The following is a 25094-nucleotide window of genomic DNA, read 5'->3' on the forward strand; positions in this document are numbered from 1 at the left end:
GGGGAGGGAAGGGAAGGGAAGGGAAGGGAGGGAAGGGAAGGGAAGGGAAGGGAAGGGAAGGGAAGGGAAGGGAAGGGAAGGGAAGGGAAGGGAAGGGAAGGGAAGGGAAGGGAAGGGAAGGGAAGGGAAGGGAAGGGAAGGGAAGGGAAGGGAAGGGAAGGGAAGGGAAGGGAAGGGAAGGGAAGGGAAGGGAAGGGAAGGGAAGGGAAGGGAAGGGAAGGAAGGGAAGGGAAGGGAAGGGAAGGGAAGGGAAGGGAAGGAAGGGAAGGGAAGGAAGGGAAGGGAAGGGAAGGGAAGGGAAGGGAAGGGAAGGGAAGGGAAGGGAAGGGAAGGGAAGGGAAGGGAAGGAAAGGAAAGGAAGGAAAGGAAAGGAAAGGAAAGGAAAGGAAAGGAAAGGAAAGGAAAGGAAAGGAAAGGAAAGGAAAGGAAAGGAAAGGAAAGGAAAGGAAAGGAAAAAGGAAAGGAAAGGAAAGGAAAGGAAAGGAAAGGAAAGGAAAGGAAAGGAAAGGAAAGGAAAGGAAAGGAAAGGAAAGGATGTCCTAAAGCCTGAAACTTCTTTTGACAGTTTCTTCTACTCTTTCAGTTTCTTCCTTCCAAGCCACCTTTCAATTCCCAGAGCATGAAGCCAGTTTTTAAAACTGGAAACTGAAACAGAAATGTTAAGTGACTCAATCAGAGAAAAAGTAACATGGAGCTCAGAAAGTCTGGGCTCGCCTTTCAACACTGGAATCACCAAATAGCTCCCCTCTGGAGTGATTAAGTCATCAGATGGGATGATGAAGCAGACTCCTGTGGGAGGCTGTTGACGTGGTTCTGATGAAATTTGCTCCTCAGCCCCTTCTGAGACTATTGATCATTCTGGCCCCAGCATGCTGCCCGTGCTCTGCAGGGGAAGCAAAGCCACCCCATTGGGGCACAATATTCCCCTGCTAAGTTCTTACAGAGCTGGTTGGCCTCAGCCCAGAGACACTGTCTACCAGTGGCTTTCCCACTTAGGCCAGTCACATGTATGAACATGAATGTTTGTCTGCTTGGCTTATTTGCAGAGCATTTTGTAGTGAATTTGCTTCTTAGATCACATTCTTTATCATATCAGGGAAACAATGAGTTAATTTTTAACCTTTCCCCACTGAGAGATTTAGTAATTCTTTATCTCCTTGATGCAAATTTGTAGTACCAGTGTCAGAAAAGATGATCATCAGCACTTATTTCCTAGATGACTACAGAAATATCAAGACAAACTGCACTTATTTAAGGGTACATTTCTCAGTGCTCTCAAGCTTTCCTGCTGTCTTAACATCAGCAGCCATTTAACCACTCTCCAAGCTTCCAGTATTTTTCCTAAGTTGGTGTAAGCAAATATTGATTGTGACTAAGACAGTAACTGAGTTCATTCATGATAATAGATGGTCCATTGGCTGCACCCATTAAAGCTCCTTTAAAAGCAAGAAACAACTTTAATTGCCTGGAGAGACATGGGATGATATTGCAGCAGATTGAAACCTATTAATAACAGTAAATTCAAGGTTTACCCTAGCTTGTTTATGCTTGTTAGCATTAAAGCTTCCCATGGAATAGAAAGATGACTAAAAGGGTCATTTCAGACAGAATACCAGCCTGATTATGCAGCTTTTATAAAACACCCTCTTTAATCACTAAGAATATCATCATACAAAGCTGCAGTACTTTCTTGAAAAGACTCAGTTCTCTATTAAATGGGCTTTTTTTTGCATCACCTGAAAGATCTGTATATTTGGCATTTGTTTTATGCCCTATCATTTTGTTTGCCATAGGAAAAGAGAACCAGAGGGCATCACTGAATTCCTAGGAGTTACTGCAGAGGATGGATGCACAGTTTTTCAACTTCTAGCATCTATGTCTATTTAAATACCAGAAGCAATTGCAAATATGTCTACATGTCTCAATGAATGATTCCAGAGACTTTTGTAAGCCAAGACCTTCAAGATATTAACAAAATGCTGCTTCAAGTAAGTACTAGTGCCTGGCAGATGTATCTCAGCACCTCTCAAACTTCAGTAAACCTCGGTTCATGTCGTACACAGGCAATGAGTTTCATTTTTGTAGACACTCAAGCAGAAGAAATTTTAGCCAAGAAGAAAGGATTAGTGATCTAAGGATAAGGGCAGGGTTCCTTTATCATATATTATTCCAGAACCACATGGTCTTCCTGCAGTTCTCAGAATCACCAGTGCTTCAAGCACAAGAGCTGCTGAACTTCCTCAGCTTTGTCTCGGAGATCTGTGGCCCTGCTAGCACAGCTCCTCCTGTACATGTGTCAAAGCACCTGTGAAACAATACCAAATCAGCATGGTGGGGCTTCATAGCCATGCTGCACCAAGAGAAACAGTGAAACAGATCTCTGCCTTCTTCAACCTATTATCTCCCCTGGGAGATAATATATCTCTAATTTATCTGATACCAACTGCTTCATTAAAATTGGCAGGCATATGACAAGGACTCCTGAGGACAGTTTCCATTACACTCTGCAATATACAGAACTTTGATTTTTTTCTGAATTTACAATGAAATTAAATACTATATTTACTATGAGGTCATTCCATAATTTTGGAGGTTTTTAATAAAAAACCCTCCTGTGTTTGGCAGGGTGTCTAAAGCTGACATCAGCAACATCTGGGAGCGCAGAGTAGCACCTCACAGATGCTGAGCAACAATCTCACTGAAGCTAATGGCAAAGACATTTGTTCATTGCATAGAAAAATTAGGTCCCCAGCCAACATTTTCCCATTTGAAGTTAGGCACTGCAGTCACTACTGAGTACCACAAACATGTTCCAAATGTGCCTGCAACAGCATTGCATTTTTCAGAAATGAAAGAAAATCTTCTGCAGTTGAGTATTACTGCCCTTTTTATACAATCTAAAAAGTTTAGAGCAAAGGCAAATGGAAATTTGACAGATCTGTCACACAGAAAGGCAATATCACTACTTATTCTCCAAGAATTCTTTACACTACCATGCCTTGCCCCCCCTGCCAATAGCTGAGGGAGACCCTACAGTCACCCCCTCTTGGGCAGTTACTGAGTTTTGGGGAAGGAGTACATTTGAAAATTAATGAGGAAAAGCAACTCCTAAGTGCAGTGGGTTCATCTTCATTTTTTAAGCACTTTGCTGATTCTGCTGTCAGCCCTAAATGCAACCTTATCAGCAGACTGAGAAGTCCACTCCCTAAAGTTTCTTGCATATACACTTACTGTTCATTATTTCTCTCACATTGCTTGACTCAGCATTAAATTAGCCTCACAGAGAGAAGGTAAATAACTGTGAGTATTTTTTGCTTTGAAATGGGAAAAATCATGTTTCTGTGATAACACAACAAACTTCAAATGAAATGGTCAGTTGTATACACCAGCTGAATTTAAGGTCACCTCTCAGAAAAGGTCTTTTTCACTCAATTTGCAATAAGTGAAGATGTGACCTGTGTTCCTAACATAATAATCCAAAGACCTCCAGTGAACTTATTCCATTTCCAGAGAATGAGATACAGGAGCCCTACTGCCTATAAGGAATTCAAAAATTGTTTCAAACCCCACTGAGGTGTCATGCCATGAGCCTAGAAAGCAGAAAGCCTTTATTCACAGCAATTTTGGGGTGAGCATGTCTGTGTACTAAGAAGGCGGTCTGGCTGATGCTCTGAAACAGCAAAAGCACAAATACCTGGGACTTATGTGAAATGCATTCCAATGTAGCATGGGCACAGAGTGGGCTGTTCACAATCCCAGACAGGTGGTTCAAAGTCGGCAGAAGCCTTGAAAGCCACAAAGCACAATAACCTGTACAAAATGCAGAAGAATTTCAGGCATATGAAATCTGGACAGGAAGGAGGAAGGCAGCATATCCTTCTTGACAGGAGGACTAGCTAACAGAGAAGGGATATAGCTACACAAGGAAGGCAGTTTCGGTGTTTCAGAGGAAAAGCCATGACCTCAAGACGACTCCTGAGCATATCAAACGCCTGAGAACCTATGAGAACAGTAAGGGAAGGGAGACAGAGAAATGTGCACAGTATTTTATTATTTTCTTGCACTGAAAGTAAAAGGAGATAGTGCTTCCAAATCTTTCCATAAGCATGTCTGTATGTTTTAGCCAGATGTTCAACTAAAACCCTAAAGAAGTGTATTATAAATCCAGAGCACCTACAGGGAAAATCCCCTAAGCAATGAGACAATTTAGTACCAGATCTGATAACTCACGGAAGCTGAGCTACAGGTTGCTTTTCCTCTGCAGGATCCAGAGACAGGGATCCTGTGTCCAAAACTTCATTGGTTCTGGAGTCTGTTCAGATAAATGTCTTTGGGAGAAGGCAAGACCCAGTTGGGAGCTGCCTCATGAGTACCTGGGCAGCAAGAGCTCTTGGCAGTGCAAAAGCAAAGCCCAACCAAGAGCTTTCCAGTGAGGCTCTGTTTCCATGAACTGCAGTTTGTGTCAGTCAGTACAGGACCAGGCTCCACACTGGGACATTACATGATGCTGGAACATTTTCCATTTCACAATATAGCTCTTTTGAATTAACGTGATCAGCTGAGTCCTCTTGGAGATACTCCTTCCCAGATACAGAATTCCACTGCAAAGTCCTTTGGTATCTGTGAAACAGGAATGTTTTAGCTAGCTTGACTGCTTTTAAAATTTCAACCATCACTCCAAATGCCATAAAATTGGCCTGTTCCCTCGTGTGAGCACAATTCACTTGAGGGCACTGAAGCAAGGCAAGATTGTATTTGTGCCTGTGTATTGCTCATTCAGGTGATCAGGGAAAAATATCACACTCTGTTGGTGATGTGTTGGAACCTGCAAGGTATGAAAATCACAACACACCCTGCACAAACGTGTGTTGCTTCCAGCATGCTTCTTACACATGAACTTTATAAGCTCTCTTGTGCACACCAGTATCCAAAGACTTGCAAACTGTTATGAACAGTTTCCAGGTGTTCCCCAGAGACGCGGGCAGGGCCTTCCTAGTTCCCATGGCAACACTAAAAGAAAACTACTAACTCTAGCTAAGTACCGATATTGAAATGCTAATTAGCTAATTGCTCTGTTTGTTTTCTCTAAACTACCTGGGGATAACCGGCCCCCCAGCCCTCCACGCTGCCACTCTGAGACTAACATGCAAATAAAAACCCCTTAGGATCATGGGAGTATTTTTAGGAGGAAAAAAAAAAATATAAATCAAAAACTGAACACAATAGAGGAGTCTAGACAAGTGCCCTAGCTGAGGAAGAGGGAAACACATCCCCTGATTGACTTTTAACTGTCGCTATCACCTAAGAAGGAACAGACTATATTAGGCCCTGAGAAGCAGGGAGATACAGACAGAGAGCCCTGGTGCTGTCACCACGGAAGGAGCGGGGACAGCTGTTGTTCTGGACTTCAGCAACAGATTCTGCACGCCACGCCTGCTCATCCTCGGGCCACCGGTGTGCCACAAGGAAAGGAGAAAGGACAGCTGCTGCTCGGGACTCCAGTGACAGACTCTGCATGCCTCCTTCCTTTCGGCTGCCTGGGAAAGCTACAACCGCAGGGGCGAGCTCTGCGTTGAGCCCCCTGCCCAGCTGATCTTTTTAATAAAGAGCTGAACATTAATAAAGGCATTAGCCCTGTTCATTTCACAAACTGGTGCAGATTTAGGAGTAGATCCCTTCATTTATGCAAGTTGGGGCAAGCAGAATTACAGGACAAGTAATGCTCTCAAATGTCCCCATGCTGTTCTACATAATGCCAAATAAGTAGTTCTACGTAGTGCCAAGATGGAATCATATATATATATATATATATATATATATATGAGAATGGCATTTCCCCCATTATAAACACAGTAATTCATCTTCATTTTTGTCCCCAATCCTGCTTTATAGGATGAGGCTTCCCATTTTATAACCTGACACTCAGCCTTGATTTGTTTGTTTTTCTTAATGGGCAAAACAGTTGTACTGATGCACCCTGGTGCTGGGTGATATTAACAATCAGTGGTTCATGGCTGACACTTGAAAGCAGGAGCTTTAAGTGATGGATTAAACTTGTCATTCAGAAGCTCCATTCTGTTTTTATCTGTGGCATGCTCTGTCCTTGATAAAGATTCTCACCAAATAAGAAAAAATGCTCAGGGTGCTCAATAACAAAAGAGGAAAGATGAATCTGAATGAAAGTGAGAAAATATTTCATACAAGTGGTGACTCATCTATTTTTATTTTCCATGCTTAATTCCAGGGATCTGTATATAACTGTGGCTAGGGAATAACCTATGAAAAAGAAGCAGCTTGGCTGGAATTGAGAACCAAATTTACAATCAGGCACTTAATTAGAACACAAACACTGTCAAATAGTAACATTATCACCTATAATTGGTCCAACAGAAAGAAACACTAATTGTGACATTAGAGGATAGAATGCTTTCAGGCAGGATCTCTGTTAAAATGCAAACACTAATTGACATGATGAGGAAGACAAAAATCCAAGGTAATAAAAGAGGCTATTATGCTTTATCCTGGCAAATGGAAGACTACTTTAGAAACACTCAATAGCTAAAGAAAGGGCAGGTGGCTTAAGCAAAGCAGTAAATGAAATAATGAGCATTGTTGATTCACTGCCTTTGTCTCAGGGAGCCAGAGTGATTACAAAGTGATGAGCAAGAGCCACAATCTACTTTCTGCCTCATTAGTGTAAATCCAAAGTAGCTTCATTGAAGTCAGTACAGTGGATATTTACAGGCTTTCAGCTCTGGCCCCTCAGTTACAAGCTCTGGACTGTGAGCAGCAAGGCAGTAAATAAGGAATTCAGCCCATGCCTTTCATGCATTGGATGCTCATTGATCAGCAGTTGTTCAGCCTAACCTCAGTGAGGGAAGATCTACCAAAACACAGGTTGGGCTGGCAGCTGGATCCTGGTGTCTGTCAGGCAGTTTAGCTCAGCAGGCTTAGGAAGCAAGACTGCACTACATGGAGGGGCTAAGGCTGCTTCTCCTTGAAGTTTGCTCTCTTCCTACACAGTCCCAAACAAAATGTGCATCACCAGCCCCATTGCCAGCTCCCTCTGTATTCTTCCTTCCAAGCTGATGTGTCTAGACACCAAAAGTTTTGTCTAGAAATAGTCCCCATCCTCAACTGTCTCTTTGAAATAATTGTGTACAGACACTTTGTCTTGAGGCCTTGCCACTGCACCTTGGATCTAACATCCCACCCAGAGCACGGATAACAGATGACTTGTAGTGGGAATTCAGTGGAAGAGGGAAAACATAAATGACATGTCCCTGTACACACCACTAGGAGTACTAATAATCAGTAGTCACTATTTCTTTCCAAAATCTAGCTGAAAAATATTGCTCCTACACATGATCTCCTTGTAGATAGCCTGGCTTTATCCCTCAACAATATTTTTCTCCTTTTGCTTTGGTGACGCTCTAATATGCCTGTCCAAATCCAGATGTCCGCATTTGGCTGTGGTGAAGCCTTCCCAAAGCAGTGTTGCCTAAGGAGCTGACTGATTATATTCTCAGCTAAGTATAAGCAGAAGTGCTAGAGCAAAGCAATTTCTGATGCTTGCTCAGTCTATTATAAACCCATCTTTCACACACAGTACTCCATTTCCAAGAGTCTTCTGACTGATTTTGAGGCTGCATGGTATTGCTTAGGTCTATTACCCCAGTAATATTTCCTAGGAAGTTCTGGCAGAGGTTTGCTAGAATGTGTATATGTGAAATTTACTGGTCTTTCCCAACATCTAAACAGTAGAAATTAGATCCCAAACAGGTAATACATTTTTCCTGGCATGGATATCTTAATGCTTGAGGTTTGTGAGTCTTTTATCAGCAGAATGTGCCATCCATGGGTGTCACACCCTCACCTCTCACACCTCACTGTGCTTCCACTGAAGTCCCCTGATTTGTTCTCTTTCACTTTTTTGCTGATGCTGAAATGCAGACCTACCAATGTGACTTTTCCCCTCCACAGTAAAGGTTAACACTGTATTTAACCCCCCCCCCCTTCCTTTGAGACTACCTTGGTTTTCCTCCACTTTTCAAAATTAATTGCCAGCAACAGAGTCAATTCATTAGCTAAATTAAAAACCTGGGAAGCATATTGTTCAGATCTGCTGATCCCAGCCTATCACAGAGTTGAACAAAGTATTTCCTTGCCTGGCCTTCATTAGCAGCTGTATTGGCCAAGCTTCTATTCCTTTCCAATTGTCCATACCACTCTACCTGTTAAAGACCAATTAAAAAAAGGAGATGAAAAAGCAGGCCAGAACTCAACCACTGGAGATCCCTCATTGATTTCTTTGCCTCTCTTCATGCATTAATGGGTCCATTTTCACATTTTCACTTTTTCAAAGTATTAACAGCTGTTCCTTTGCCATTAAAAGACTATTAATAAAGACACCTCTTCATTTCAGTTTTCAGCTCTAACTTTCTTGTGGTTTGTGGGAATGAAACAAAGCAATACAGTGGGAAAAGTACACGTCTACATGCTTTGATGCACTACCTAATTTCCTTGGGAGAGGTAAGTAAGTCTGCTAGCTGCCACTTGTCTCAGAACCCTACTTATTTTATTTTTGCTCATCAAGCACATGCAGATTATTTCATTGAGTGCCATGTGTGCCTTAGGCATTCAAGGCTGCATCACCACCCAAATGCAGGCAAAGATCCCCTTCCCCATTGTCTTGTCTCCAGGCACCTGTTTTTTTTCCATATTGTCCCCAGGGAACATCCCCTCTACAGGTGGCAGAGCCGCTGGGGTCCGTCCAGCACCTGCACCGGTGACACTGACCAAAACCAAATTCCCGTATGCTGAAGTCAGGCACATCATAATACCTTCTCATGATGAACAACTTTTTTGGGGGCAAATATAGTAGAGAAGGAAGAGCCTGAAAAGATTAGAGTAGCTGATTCCACTCCAGGCAATATCACCTAGAAATATGAAAGGGGACAAGGAAGAAGGCTGTGGTGTGCCACCATACATTTTTTATCTAATTCTCAGAAAAGATCAGAGAGCAAAGGCTCCACTCACGCCAGCCTGACTTATCACTGGGGCCAGCTTTAACTTCCAAGTTAAGACAGAGGTCAATGAGGTGCCCATATAATTTCCAAAATAAAAAGTAAATTTGAGAAGACATGGTCTATCTCAGCAAGATGGTGAGCATAAAGAAATCAATTAAATTGTTCTGCAACATTATCTGTAACAAATTATTCTGTACATTAGTTGAAAATCTGAACTGTGCCCAGGGTCTACCCAGTTACACTCAATAGGAGACTTACTAATCACTGAAATGAGCCTAAGCATTAGGGTCAAATTGATTGAATCCCAGAGGAAAATACTGAGAACTGAAACCTGTAGAAGTCCCACAGCAGCAGATTCATTTGATGGAAATCTGATTGATCTGTGCAAGCAGGAAAAAAGCCTATAGAAAATGATCGCTGAGATTTTTAGAACATTTCCTGTGGCCAGCATGCAATAATCTGCAATAACAGGCATTTTCGGTAGCACATGAAACTATGGCAGAGTATGACAGTCCAAAAGAACATGGTGAAGAGGGCAGGTTTGAGAATGTAGCTCCCAGTCCAGGGATGTTTTGCACATTTGTGCATGTTTATAAGGCTATCCACTAGAGTAGAAGAAGAGGTGGAACGAAAAGACAGGAGCACAGGATTAATTTAGTCCACTAAGCATTTATTTTGAATAAGTAATCTGACCTCAAAGGAATAGAACCATACAGATCTATTTGAAGTCCTTCTGCACTGGATTGTATGTTACAGCACTTTTATGCACTTCAGTTTGTTTCCAGTTGTGGACTAGCGAAGCACCAGGCATAATACAACGTTCTGACTGTTGTGGCAGGAAGGCTGTGATTAGAAGAGAGGGTCCTGTGGAGGTGGGGCAGTGCTGAACTGAGCCAACTTCCTGCTCTGCCTGGACACTTGTTCTCAGGTCTCACCCTGGACTCACTCCCTGGAGGACAGTTTCAAGGGCTGACTGTGCCACGTGTGAACAAAAGGGTGAGAAAAATCTGGTTTAGATGAGAGGCCTGCACCAGGTCAGAGCACCTCGCTCTCTTTTTTTCCCCTCTCTTTCACTATTTGTCCCAGCTCCGGACCATCTACATGAACTGATGATATTCTTTGTTCTCTCTTCTCCACCTTTATTTCTCTTCTCCCTTGCTTTGCTTGGGTAAAGCACGGCTGTCATTTTCTATTCCATACTCCAGACTCTTTTTTGTGGGAGTGGGGAGCTTGTGGAAGTGTTTTGTGACTTGTGAGCCAGCACCTTTGAGAAGTTTCTTTTGAGGACTTGTAAGTTTATGGCAGTGTACAGTACAAAATTAAAGGCTTGTTAGCCACCACATGTGGAAGCCTATTGTACAAATTTAAGGCTTGCTAGTCAACACCTTTTGAGTCTCAATAGTGGGCTGGCCGCTGGAGTTGAATGACTACACAGTAAAGAACAAGAGTTCCCTGACCCATGACCTGGTGTCTTTTTTATAACACACCTCATGGCCCTTCCTGCACTCTCTTCTTTAATTAAACAACAACAACATCACCACCAAAACAAACAAACAAACAAGAAAAAAACTTGTTGTACATCTGGTTCCCTGTGCTATGTGTTCTCCTCCCTCTCAAACCCTCCCTGGTGCCTCTTCCCCAGGAAAAGTATTTTTCAGGAGAAACCCTCTTTTTCTAGGAGAACAATTTTTAAGAGAAATGGATGCACATGACACAGTCTATTCCAGGATAGGCACAGTTGCTGAAAGCTTTCCATGTCCTGGATCAGTGATTTCCAGCACCAGCTCCTGGGTCCTTGTGCACTGAGGCTCGTGACAGCTGTGTTTCATGGGGGTAATTCAGGTTGAATCCTGTGTGCCCTGACAACCCCCACAGGCCCAGCAGCACAGACAGTCATGGTGGGCTGGTTTGAGCAGCTGCTGCCCTGGGCTGGGGGCAAATGCTGTGTCTGCATTGCTGCTCTTTCCTCCCTTCAAGGGCCTGGTCAGGAACACAAGCGATTTTCCCTGGACATGACTATGGTGGCTGAAGACAGAATCTCCTTGGTGCACACCAGCCAAGCTGTGGGAATGTCTCTGGCAGGCCTGCTGTGCCAGCATTCAATCCCCAAGATGCTGGAATTAAGGCAGGTCCAAGAGAAAGAACAGCTTTCGATTTTGAGTGACTGCCTTAATTGCAGATTCTGGGCAATGCCATGACTAAAGGAGAAGTGATAGTTAAAATCCTGCCCTTTTCACAAAAAATGCAGGTACTCAGAGACTTTTGCAAAAGTCTCTTTGGCTCTTTTACACTTCAGCTGTTACTGCACTGATGTGGCACTAAAGCAACCACTCAATTTCACCTCACTGGTAGATATGAAGGATGGAGGAACATAAATGTCCTGCTTTGAAAGAAATCCCTTTTTGGACTCCTATAGCTACCAGTGGATAAACTGTCCTGGGCAGCTTGTTCTGGATGAGCCTGCTCAAGGAGGGGAGTTGGACCAGAGAACCTCCACAGATCCCAAAAGCCCATCAGTGGACATCGCCATGCTGAGTGATGCGACAGAACAGACAGGGAGCTGGCAGCTGGAGCTGTGGCTTTGGCTCGGAGGCTCCTGAAAGCTGATGTGTCACTGGGACATCCTGTCCCAGCCCTTGCCCTGCCCTCCTCCAAGCCCTGGGCAGCTGTGGAGGCTCTCTGTCCCCCCAGAACTGTACCCAGTGACTATCACACAACAGGTGTCTTTGCTCGTCCAGGTGATGTCCTCCCTTGGGGTCCCACACCTGCATGGTGACACAGGACAAGTGAGCACAATTCAGCCAGAGCACAAGCTTGCCTTTCCTTCCAAAACTCACCTGATGAGCAGCAAACTTGTCCTCCATTGCCAGACAGGGCCATTGGAAGCTCTTGCTTGGGATCAGCCTGCTCTGCTCACAGAGCAGCCCCGCAATAGAAGGGGCACTGAAGAGCTACCACCCAGCCCCAGCAGCCTGAGGGTGGCAGAGCAAGGACCCTCTGCCCTCCTGGGCTCTCTGCCCTGCACCACAGCATTTCTCCCAGTGCCCCTGGCAAGGACATGCTGGTGTTCCTGGTGGCTCTCCAATCCCTCTGCTTGCTAAAAGGCACCACAGACCCTTCCTCCCTCCCACACCAGTTCGCTCCACTGGCGACACATCCCTGGCATCCCAGCCCAGCCACAGGGCAGCGATCTTCACCTCTGCCAGCCTCTCCAGACTCCTGGCACTAAATGTCCTCCACTGGGTAAAAGACAAGGAGTGGAAGAAGGGGAGCAGTGATGCCTCTGCTGCTCGGCTGGGGGAGCAGAGTTCAGGGACATAGCCCAGAGCAGAGACACTGCATGGCTCACCTCCTTCTCCAGGGATTAGATGCTTGGCCGTTAGGTCATTTGGGCTCCTTTTGTCCTGTGCAATGTGAAGGGTCAGGGAGAGAGCCGGATAAGCCCCTAATTGCCTATCCTCTCTTAGACAGCTGTGCTCAACACCACCCCCAAACATAGGGTCACCTCTGCCCAGCTGGGGAGCTGTGTTCCCCTGTCTGGCTGCTCCTGGAGCATTTCCCAGCTTACCCCTGTAATGTTCCCACCCACAGCTCCTTCAGTGCCCGGGAGCTGCAGAAAGAGAGGAGAACCACTGACAGGCCCTGCTGCTCCCCCAGCCCAAGGGCAGATGTGCCTGCACAGCCCTGCCCCATGGGAAAGGACACAGAGGCCCATGGTAGGGGTAGGACAGAGGTGCTGCCTGAGCCATGGCTTCCTCTGAGCTGCCAGAACAGCAGCTTTTACCCTTCCTGGCTGGGGGACAAAAGCTGACCAGGGGATGTAGGACACAGAAATGCCCCCATCAACTCCATGTCAGGGGAGGCAGAGATCATTCCCAGAGTGGTGTGTGCATGGCTGGGAACCTCTCCTGCCCTACCATGGGGTGTAGCAACACAACTAACCCAGAAGTGGCACTGCAGGAGCTGGTGGGCCAGATGAGGATGATGGAGGTCCCATCCTCATCACTGCCTTCCTCTTGGTCCTCCTCTTCTTTCTCTGCCACTGCCTCCTTCCTGCTGCTCAGGACCCACAGCTGGCCCAAGGCCAAGCAGACTGTGGGTGCAGGGAGGTGCTGGGCTGCAGAGAGGAGAGGCAAGCAGTGAGCTGCAGGTGGCCTCCCTGGTGGCCACCTGCAGCTGGGCACAGCCCTGGTGCCAGTGTTGGGATGGACACTGTTGCATCCAGCACTAAGGTGCTGGGACTTACGCCAGGGCACCTGTGCCCTGTCCCAGAGCAAGGGATGGCACCCTGCTGGTGGCTTATGATGAGACTGAGACCCAAAGTCATTAAAAGTGAAAAGTAAGGGATTAGGGTTCACATGTTGAGCAAGTTGATCTAGTGGACTCTGAAATAAGAAGAGCTGGGGGAAAGCTGTCCAAAGCATTTGCAGCCAGAGAAATGCCAGTTTCTTGGATGGGCTTTGAATCAGCTCACCTGTATGACGCTAAACACAGCACAGAAGTGGCTTTTTTTGGTATTAACTCTATTATTTAACTAATCCTTCAGCAATTGCCCTGAAGTTCCTTCCTCAATACTTCTGCAGAGAAAAGATCATGGTTCCCTTTTCTAGCATTGTGCCTGCAATTACACTCTGTGGCATTACAATTATGGAGGCATTACACTGTGGTTCTGCTCCACAATATCTGTATATTAACATTAATTTGATATAAGCACAAGAATAACTGCACGACAGAATAATTGCACTCTAATGATTATATAGTTAAAGTACCTGGATTATAAAAATATACATGCATTAAGTATCAAACTAAAGAGATAATAATAAGTCATTAATTCATATAGGCAACTTCCAGAAATATGAATGAGTTATGATTAGCTATCCTAAGGCACAGCACTAATGTAATTACAGTAATTAAATTGTATTTATGAAGGGTAAAAAAAAGGGGAAATTGTTGCATGAACCTTTCTTAAGGCTGTTGTTTTCATGCAGAAATGGAAGAATTTTTAGAATGACTTATACTCGCTTCTCATCTTTTTTTTTTTTTTTTTTTTTTTTTTTTTTTTTTTTTTTTTTTTCTCTACAGGGGAAAGACATGCATGTTTGTTTTATGGACGTTAGCCTTTAAGGCGGTACGGAAGGAAGCCAGGAAGAAAAGGAAGGGAAGAAAGGAAAGGAAGAGAGGAAAAGGAAGAATGGGGAGGGAGCGCAGAGGAAAGGAAAGGGAAAGACAGAAAGAGAAAAAAAGGGAAGGGATGAAAAGGAAAGCAAGGAAGAAAAGCGGACAGGTATGTCCGTCGTTGCCTGCACAGAGAGAAGAGGCGGGGAACGGGACCCCAGAGCCCCCCACCACACGGGGGTGGCAGCCGGGCTCGGCGCCCGGTGCCCGCCCCCAGCCCCTCCGGGCCATGTGGAGGTGCGGCTCCAGCCCTGCTCTTGCCGGAGCGCCGGGTCCCCCCTGCGGGCAGCAAGCGGCCGCTGCCCGCCCCCGTTCCCGGGGCCCGAGCGTGCCCCAGCCCGTCCCGGGGGACCGCGCACCCCCGGGCCGCCTCCCGCGCCCGCCGGGCCATTTTTTCCTTCAATGAACGCTCCGCCCGCCCCGCCCCCGTGTATTTGCATAATGAGGGCTATCGGGGACGCCATTGGCTGCTGGGGGGCGCGCTCGGGCGTGACGTCAGCGCTCGCTGGGTAATGCCTGCGTTGTGGCGGGTAGTTGGAGCCGGCAAAGCCCGCGCAGCGGCGGCCCCGGGCGGAGCGGCCGGCGGCGGCCCCGAGCTCCCTCCGCAGAGCGCCGCGCCGGCATCGCGCTCCCCGGCGCCGCTCCGCGGGCGCAGGACGGGGCGCTGCCGGCCTCCTGCGGGTCATGGCTGGGGACAGGCTGCCCGCCCGCCTCCTGGCCGCCGCCTGCCTCGCCTTGAGCTTGGCCCCGGGGGCGGCGGGACCGCGGGACACCCCCGGCCTCTCGCGGCTGCAGAGGAGGAGCCTGGCGATGGACTTCGTCGTGCCCTCGCTGTTTCGCACCTACGTGCGGGAGCTGGTGCTGGGGCCGCCGGGGCGCGCCGCGGCGCGGTGCCGCCTGCGCCTGGACTGCGCGCCCCTGCTCCGCGCCGCCCGCGGGGCGCTGCCGCGGGCCGAACCGCCCGCCGTCCCCGCCGGGCCCTCGGCGGCCGGGCGGCGGCTGCGGCGCGCCAAGCAGCTGGTGCTGGAGGTGGGCGAGGGCACCGTGCGGGACGGCTGCGCCGGCGAGCCGCCGCCGGGCTCCGGCGGGGCGCACCTGGAGTTCAACCTCACCGAGCTCTTCGCCTGGTGGCTACGCGCCGGCGACGGGCGGCTGCGGGTGCGGCTGATGCCCGAGCGCCGCGGCGCCCTCCCGGGCAGCGAGCGAGGGCTGTCGGCGGCCATCCGCGCCGCCCGCCCCCGCCTCCTCTTCTACGTCTCCGCGGCAGGTGAGCCGTGCGTTGCATGCCGCGCAGCGCGCCGGGCAGCGCCTCTCGCCCGCTCCCGCGCAGCTCCCGCCGTGTCCCCGCGGTGCGGTGCGGTGCGCCCTCCCCGCCGGGACACGCGTCCAGCGCCCCGCACCGTCGCGGTCACTGACAGCCCCGCCGATGCGGGAAGCGCAGCTCCCCCCAGCAGTCGCGCCTTCCCTTCACGGCTTGTCCCTAAGGGCTGCGCTTTACCCGTGCAAAATGTATCGAAGCGCTTTGGTGGGGCCAGGAGGACTGTTTTGAAAGTGATGAGGGATTTTTGCGAAACGCCAAGAGTTTCTATGTGCTAGAAAGCCGCAAGCAAGTCCTAAAAGGTTGAAGTGTCATTAGTCGAAGGACAGTAAGATCAGGTTCTTTGAAACTTAAAAAATATCATCCTAAAAAGGGATGCTTCCTCAAAGTGCTGCGAGTGTTTTCAAGGTTATGTGCTAGCAAACCAGGGAACAGCACAAACATCTCCAAAGCTGGGTCTTGCTCCCGATTTTGTACATTAATGCTACTATCTCTATTACTGGATATTGATATTAATATTATACTCTTCTTTAAACATAAAATATAAGGGCTGATTGACATTTTAAAACCCCAAAGGATCCTTAGTGAATTGCATTCTATCAGCTACAGTACAAGAAGTTGTACATCTGAGAAGGCTCACGCAGCACTGGTATTTGTGTGAAGAGAGAACCTGGCTCACAATTTCGGTTCTGGTGGGCGGTGATTGGCAGTCACGGTTTGGGGCAGCTCCTTTATCTCAAATCAGGACTCTGTTGTGGGCCAGTGATCAAGAGAAATTTCTATTCTGTGTGTGCTTTGTATCTTTAACAGAAGCTGTGATTCAGCCTTTCCTACTAGAAGAATATAATACCTAGAGGACTGCAGGTCCAAATAATTTGTCACAGTGAGTTAAGTCAGGTACCTTTTATGAAGCTTTGTAGAAGTCAATGGTGTGTCCCTGAGTAGCCACCTACTTAATGGACCACAGAATACACTTCAGTAAATTCACAAGAGGAGGGAGAAGTCACTGCTGGGCGTTGAATACAAAGTTGGAGCAACTGATTTTTGATGCTCATCTGAAAAGATGGGATAGCCATCTGAAGAACTACAAATAGAACCCATCTCCTTCCTTGTTGCCTGAAATGAAAACCAAAGCTGATTGTCAGGGTAGGCTGTTAAGTCCTGCAGCTGTGGCTAAAATGAGGTACCCAGGTTTAGCTCTTCCTGTGCTGGATTTGGCAGGGATAACACAGAGGTGCTGTCCACCACAAGGTGGCTAGGTGAGGCCAACGCCCCCCACTTTCCAGCAGGTCTTGCCTTGCTACATTGCTGTAAATAAAAAATAATTAAAAATTAAAGACACCAAACCCTACTGTCTCCTTTTCTTTCTGTTTGGAGAATTTGTGTGATTAGCACTTGTTTCGATTTACAGATCTCCTCGGGCAGTGAAGCCTTAGTTTTGAATGCCATTTTTAATCAGGTACTTACAGCACCTGATGATGGAGCTTGAGGACATGCATTTGTCTTAGAGGATGAAGGTGTATTTTAACCTGAGGAAAGGGCATACATAAGAACAGGTTCTCTGATGTGAATACAATGCAGATGGAGCTTTAACCAAAGCTGTTAAAACTCACAGGCTTAATTTTGTCTGTTGTCTTACTGTTGAGGAGAAATAGATGTTTTTCCAGATCAGTAGGGCTATGCCCCTGTAAAATCATGTTGGAGAGAAAGCTCTGCTGTTCTTACTGCAACGCAGTCATGCAAAGTCAATCACATAGGAGGCAGGAAAAGGAGGAGCAGAGGGAAGGAATATGGACCTCCTTTACCTGTATCGACGTGGTAACATCTCCTTGCAGCTGCTCACAATCTCCTGTAAAAATCCTGGTCTCTTTCCGAATTGCACCTCTGCTTTTTCAGCAGTGACTCCTTAGCATAGTTACACTGTCTCTTTGCCCTGCTTTTGTAACGTGGGTTTGTTTAACAACATTAGGAAATCCATTCCTCCTGCTTTGCTAAGGTGCTGCCTATGTGAACACCATGTGTCACTGCCAGCCTTAAATTTGTGCTGTGTAGCCCTGCCGACAGCAGGATGTGCTGACACAGTGATAACAGCATGCACAGCATCCCCCAGCCTGTCAGATTCCAGCAGTCATTGACACCACTGCAGCTAATGTGTATGGGGCTTAACTAAAGCCCTTCCTAAGGCAACTGAGCCTTTCCTTCATTGCTTAAGCTAATTGGAAATGGATTTCAAACAACACAATCCTCCCATCAACAATGGAAAGCTGCTTCACTTATGTTGGCATACTGGGCTTTTGTTTTTCCTCTTGTCTGCTGGAGTTGTCCAGGGTTGCAGTACTTCCCAGAAAAATGTATAATACCTTGCTAAATTATTTTCACCACATTATCCTCCATGTGAATGGAGAATGAATTATATTTTAGGGTGAGGAAAAATGGCAAGGGGATGAAGTCCCACTGACCTTAGAGGTGACAACAGAGTCCTGTAAATAATGCTTTATTCTCTTTAACTTACACTTTCATTTGCTGGCTCAAAGATAAACTTAACTGGAGTGAATCCTTTCCTTTTTTAACAGCATGCTTGTACAAAGCGTAAAGCACTTTGTCTCAGTCTGTTACTGAACAATTAGTAAAGGATGTGCTTATGGGCAGTTGTTCTGCAGAAAAGGCATAAAGTTGAATTTCTACAGGGCTCTTCTGCAAATATTCTTGATGCCAGATTTCTCTCACACTCTTCCTTGTGGGAACAGAGCATCCTGCAAGGAGCTTACATTTAAAGAAACTGCATGGAAGTTTCATTCAGTTGGAATAGGATCAAACCTCAGCCCATCTACCATTTCTGTGTCACCTTGGCCTTTTCAAAATTGGGTACAAGAAAGTTTTCCTCTCTTGGAAATGCTTTCGGACTTAGTACTGCCTTCTTAGCCTTCTCCCAGCACTTCTCTGGGACAAAAAAACAAAAACAAAAAAAAAAAAAACCCAAAAAACCTCAACAATTAATTTGAATCTTTTCTGTATGAAAGACACACAAGAAATGCAGAGGAAGGGAGAAAGAAGCTTGGACAGGAGTGCAGCGCTGCAGATCTCCTGTATTTGAGGCGAACCTCTCAACTACAAGGTTGCTGTTGACTTTGCTCTCATTGTCTGTGGTTTTGACTAGAAACTCTGCTGTGCCTCCAAGGAAACCTTTCCCAAAAGAATCTAATGAAAACCAGTACATTGCCATGGGGAACTGAACAGCCAGTGTGAACATTACTGTCAGGAGATTTTCAGGCTGGCTTTAATTCTGGTCTTACAGGATTTGCTGTATAGTGTTCAACCACAGTGGGTCTCTGTAGCAGTGTATTCTGGATGGGTTATTGAGCTTTCTTGGGGGAAATAATCCAAGAGTCCTTCCACCCTAATCCTGCACTTGTATTTTGATTTTTTTCATGTTAACCTCACAGGTAACCACTTCTGTCACTATAGGGCACCTGAGCCACAAATGTTGCTAAATAGGCTTCTTGTGAGTTTACACAGGAAATTTAATAAGCTGAAATGGCCATAAAATAACTTCCCATGAAAATTAATTGCTACTTACATATGCAGAGGTGGGAAGCGTATGTTAAGAAGGGGCATACAGGGTTGAAAATGAGTCATTCTTCCCTCTAAAGGTCAATGTACTTTCATTCATGAAATAGATTTAACATTCCAATTATATTTTTTAAATAGCAATGCATAACTTTTCATCCTCTGGCTAGGCGAAATATTACTCCTGCACTGTGGCCTTCATCTAAAATTTTATTAACTTGCCCCATGTATTCTCCCTGAAACTGTCTGCATTCACTACATACCAATGCTATTATAATGCTGAGGCAATTAGGCTTTACATCTTTAGGGGACTGCTACTATACACCTGAACTCATTTGCAGGAGGAACCCTTTGCTTAATGATTAGGAAGAACTACGGACTAGATAAAAACATGGTTTTGAAAGTGGACATTTTGTAAATGAAAATCAGAGCTCCAAGCTGAAATCTGACTGCGGTGAAGTCTATAGAATTATTTCTGCATATTTTAGAGTTACCAGCATTTAATCAAGGTCTCTTAGTTATATTTTTCATTATATATTGGTTTTGTTTTGTACCTTCAAAAGATAGCGTTTGGAGTTGTGTAATACTGAGCAGAAAACTGGTAAAAGATATTGGTCACTTTGCAGTTGCTATCTGGTTTTCTCTCACCCTCAACTGTGTGCCACACCTGAGAGCTGATCGTGCTCTTCTGATAAAGCAGTGGCAGAACTTGCTGGATAAGACTCAGGTACTGCCATCAGGCTTCTGAAAGGTTTTTGCTGTAGTGCAAGAGGCTTTGCTCTTTGCTGGGGTTTTGCACTTTGCCTCATCTATCAGGCCAGCTTTGCCAGTCCAAAGCTTAAGGATAGCGTGAATTGCACTTGAGTTCACTCTAGACATGAACTAGGGCAAATCAAGGCTTTCCTCTTCTACCCTTGGGTTGTCAATGTGTGTGTCACAGTGGGCTGCCTGTGGATTACCAGTTGCTAAATCAGTGAATCATGTGTGTGCCTCAAAGCATCTTTTTCAGACTTTCCTGCCCTATTAGCTATGTAGCACTTCCTTCTAGACCTCCAGTCACTGGTGCTCTCCAGAAATGTGGATATATAGTCAGTTCACAGTGCCTCTTCTTGAAGTGAAAATGCTACTTGAAGAGGAAACTAACTGTCTAGTGATGGGGTTTGCCTGGCCTTTGTGGGCACTATGATCCTTGATCCTACTGCTGTACTGCCTGTTCCTGTCCAAGTCATTTTCCCACTCCGTCAGCACTGATAAAACTCATGGATTATCACTCTTTAGACTCATGATGCCTTGTCCACTGTTTCCATGTTGACCAAGAATATTTGACTTGCAAAGCCATGAGGCTTTCACAGTAAAGCAACTGGGATTTGCAAATTTGTTGCAGATTGACAGATAATGTTAGAAATTATGCTCAGTCTTTGAGTGGTTCACGGAAAGTGTGATGTGATCACATGGTTTTGTTTTCCCAGAGTTATGTAGTGTTGCTGATCCTCACTGGGAGCCAGGATTATGCACAATGTGTTTATGATTTCTAGGTCTGTTTTCTGCAAATTTTGTTTACATTGTTCTTATGAACGTTCTTATTCATAAGCATGTTCAGTAAAATAGCCATAAACAAACACTGAAAGGGGCACAAGTAACAATTTATTATGTTTGAATGAACATTTATAGGACATTGAAAAAATATCTTTTCTCTAAACTTGCTGTGCTTTTATTTCCACATCCTTAAAATCAAGGAATAAATATCTACAGTAAAGAAGTGCACAGGGAAACTTAAGTGCTTTATTATACAAAAGCAGAGACATTCTTCAAAATCAAAAGCGGTTTTGCAGTGTCTGAGTGAATTGGATCCTGAAGTAATCTGGTCATTTGGTTCACTTCACATCTCACCCAAACATTACATGATAGAAAATAAAATATGTGTTTGTGACAATGGTTGTGAATTAGCCAAAAGAAGTAGAAGAGTTGAAGGGAGAGTGGCAGGATTTAGCACTTACAATGTTCCCAACTAAGTGAGCCTTGTCTTTACAAAGAAGATCCCACCTTTTGGATACATCAGTGCTAAACTCCCTTGGAGTGCTGATGTTTTGAGAATCCAAGTTGCTCCCCAAACAGCAGCAAATTCCACACTGTGCCTGGACATTTCCTGTCTAATTCTCACACCAAAGCATCCTCTTGGGCTACTCAGAACTAGAGTACTGAAACTAGGAGATCTATGGTTTTGGCACAAGTGATTTACCTAATAGCAAACACCAGTTCAGGTTGCCTGCTTTCCAGATCTCTTTTATCCACTGAGCAACAGCATCTGTTTCCTGGGAAGCCACTTCTGAGCTCAACATTGTTGCTGAGACTGCAGTGGTGGGCTGAGAAAAGTCCTTTATGAAATGTGCCACATTTGTCTTGCTTCTTTAATTCAGAAAGATTTGGTTGGAGAAAAATGTCATGGAAGCATAAATGCAGATTTGATAAGTCTGACCTTTCTTTTCTTGCGAACAATAAATGTCAGAAAGCTTAAAATGACAAGCTGGAATGGCTGGAGGTTATTTATGTGTTTAAATATTTAGGCAAGAAACACATTTTGAGGCTAAAGTCTAATTTACACGAGTATTTTGATTTGTGACTGAGATGGCCTAGTAGCTTCATGGTTGTCACTATCCTGCTTAGCATGGCTACTCAGAAATTCCCTGTGACAGTGTAGGTAGGACTCAGATATCTCTACTTGCAGAAGCTGTGAACTCTGCCAGTTGTAGTGAAGGAGAACCACCTTCCCTCATTAGTCAAGCAGGATCTGTGAAGTGGTTGAAGTGTTCTCAATGTACCCAGTAGACAGAGCTGGTGGCTGGCTTCAAACTGACTTCAGACAAGTTTCTAGCAACGGACATTTCGTTGGCCAAAGAACTTCAGTAGGCAGCTGCAAGAACTGAGTTCTAGTTTGACTTCCAACTTAATTATCCTCCAGTACACCGCTCTGCCACTGACATTTTGTGTGAGATTAAATACTTCCCTTTGTGGTGGTTACTTCCTTTGCAAAGCAAGGGTAGTTTTGACTGCTTTTGAACTCTGTTGGTAGATGGTGCTTTTTTTTGTGGATTAATAATGCTTTTACTTTCCAAGAACCTGAATAAAGGCAGTAAGGTGCAGTCTGAACTCTCAGCTTTTTAAGGGAAAAGCTAAAAGAGCCAGTATACCATATTGATTTATTCCCATCTCTGCACTGCTAATAGTCAAAGGACTGCTATATCCTTCATTTCAGTGATAGCAAACTTAGAATTTTGGTTGATGCTACAAGAAAATCAGTTTCTCTTTTATTTTGAAAAATGTTGAGCCCTGCCTTTGACTGTTAAAACACCACCTGTCTTGAAGCCAAATAGTCAAATTTAGATTTGAAATTTGAATACTTTGTGAGTCTTTGACCAAGACTATTTGTACCCTCACGAAAAGTGAGAACAAGATAGGCTGTCCCTGTGCTTTTGGCAGCTGCAGCTGGGCACCATCTCTATTTGCAGTGAGGAGCTGCAGGTGTTGGCTGCTGCTGGCTAATGGGGACTGCTGAGCAAACCGAGCACTGTTATTCCTGGCTGGGAAGGGAGGATGGTGTGGAGGCAGTGAGAGAAGGTTTATCCTTTATGGTTTCTTACTTAAGATATCAGACATTTGCACAGAATGGGCATTTGAGATAGTTTAAAACTTTAGTGGATTACCTGATCCTTCCTAGATTACAGATGGCAAATTGGAGATACTAGGCTGAAACCTTTCAACTAAATGGTTCTAGAAATATGGGGCATCCCCTTTGCAACTTATCACCTTTAGCACTCTACAGCTCAGTTTGCAAATCTCAAGAGTTTCCACTGGTATTCCAATGTTTGCACCAAGGCAGAAGAACTACCTTTCCTGCTCAAACAAGGGTGTATGCTGAATCCATTTTGGACTGGGATTTCCCTGCAGTAATGTACTGTGAAGAAAGAGGTGGAGGCTCTTTCTGCAAGCTTCTCCACATTTCCTTACTGACAAGCAACTCTTGCTGGTCTCATGTCTTACAAAACCTTGTGATGAAAGAAAACCTTGACTCTATCTTCAAGTTACAAGCTGGGCAAAGAGAGAGAAGGCTGTAAGGCGAAGAGCAGAGAATATCTGGGTGGTGAGTGCAGGGGGACAAAGCAGGATCCTGCTGTGTGAGGGTGGGAGTACACAGGGAGATGTCCATGTGTGGATTCTTGTGCTATATATTTCTTGATGTCTGTTAGGAAGAGAAAATACTAGTCTCGGTAGACATCCTGGAAATGGTGATTTTCATATGTCATACTCCTTCTAAGAATTTTATGTTACTGAAGTTTTCTTTCCAGCTCATTTTAGAAAGTTGGTGCGGTTCTCTGGAAAGCGGTCGTTGTAGTGCTTGTGACATGCAGCTGAATTATCTGTGACTTCACTTACTAGAAATCTGTGGTGATGCTTGAGAGCTCTACAAGTTGCAGCAGACCTCTAATTGCAACTTGTACATTGGCATTCTCCTGCTGTTTCTGCTGGCCCATTGAGTAACGAGTTATCTCGGATGCATCAGAGTGTCTGGGCTTTTTATAGCCTCTTTCGTGTTCAATTCTCAAACTACTTTAAGCCTTATCACCCTAGTGACAATACTAGGCATTATTATATCTGTTTTACAGAGAGATCACAGAAGCCAGGGATGGAAAAAGCATTATTTGATTATGTTAGACTGCAAGTGCTAAATAGAATTTTCTCATATAGAATATACTATACAGGGAAGTCGCTCTCTTTACTTCAGCCAAAAGGCCAAGGAAGAACAAGAAATTGGAGTTGAGAGGCTCACTAGCTTGCTGGAAATACTGCAGTAGTTATTGGCAAAACTATCTGAGTCTCCTCTGTTCCACACTGTGTTTGTGACACTCCTCTTTAAATAAATCTGGTCTTGTCACATTCCACACCTTTTGCAGTACTGTTTTCTTCTTAGTTTTGGGATCATCTGTGATCTGCTGAGCTTCTCCCTATCTTCAGACATCACCCTGTGGCCTTACCCACTGTCAGGCAGTGTATGTCAGCATTATAGACCATGATGCACTGGTTATTTCCAAGGGCTGTTTCATTATTGATGCTAATTAAACTTGAAACTAATGAGAAAGAATTACTTTTCAGGGCTGGAGAGGAGGCCAGAATAGTTATTATAGGTTAATTATTCTTCTAAAAGACTCGTTTTAAGTAACAATTCATTTTGCCAACTTTTTTTCTTACATTGTATAAGAGCCTTGTTTGAAGAGGTTTCAAAATATAATTGCTGCACTGACCTCATCTAGCTCTCAATCAGTAATCTCCTTCCATCAGCAAAAGGTTAATAAAATCTTTAAGGAAAGGAATTTGGTACCTTATCTATGTGTAAACGATTTAGAATAGGTCTCCCTGCAAATTTTTCCTATTACCCTTCTGTATGATTTCTTTGGCATATGTTTTAGATGTGAAAAATTTTGCATTCCATAAAACTTCCAAATTTAATGGTTGCTTTGCAAAACAGATGCATTACAGAGTCAGAGAGTGAATCTATTTGGGGCTGGCTGGGAATTGGCACATAAGTCAGAACACACTTTGTTCTCAAAGATCTACAGCCTGTGGTGAACCTTAAAAATCTGTCCTCACTTTGCAGGACACTGGAGTGTCCCTAACATGATTAGTATTTGCTAAGTAACCAAGGGAGGAAACAAGGAGACTTGTTTTATATGGGAGCCAAGGTTTCTTTCTGGGTGGGAAGCACTGTGGCTTTTGAAGGGGAGGACACATGCTGGTCCACTTTGCTCCTTCCCAGCTGTTATACTGAACCTTTCTTCCTCCTGGCTCTTTGTAGAGATGAGGGATAGCTTCAGATTGTTGCAATATTGTGCTACAAAAAGTGTAAGACAAAGCTGTGTTAGTGCTATTGTGAGTGCTGAAAGCTGAATAAAATCATAGAATTATCTAAGTTGGAAAAGACCTCTAAGATTACCAAGTCCAACTGTTAACCC

This window comes from Vidua chalybeata, chromosome 3 (assembly GCF_026979565.1).
Source record: "Vidua chalybeata isolate OUT-0048 chromosome 3, bVidCha1 merged haplotype, whole genome shotgun sequence".
Taxonomy (NCBI): Eukaryota; Metazoa; Chordata; class Aves; order Passeriformes; family Viduidae; genus Vidua; species Vidua chalybeata.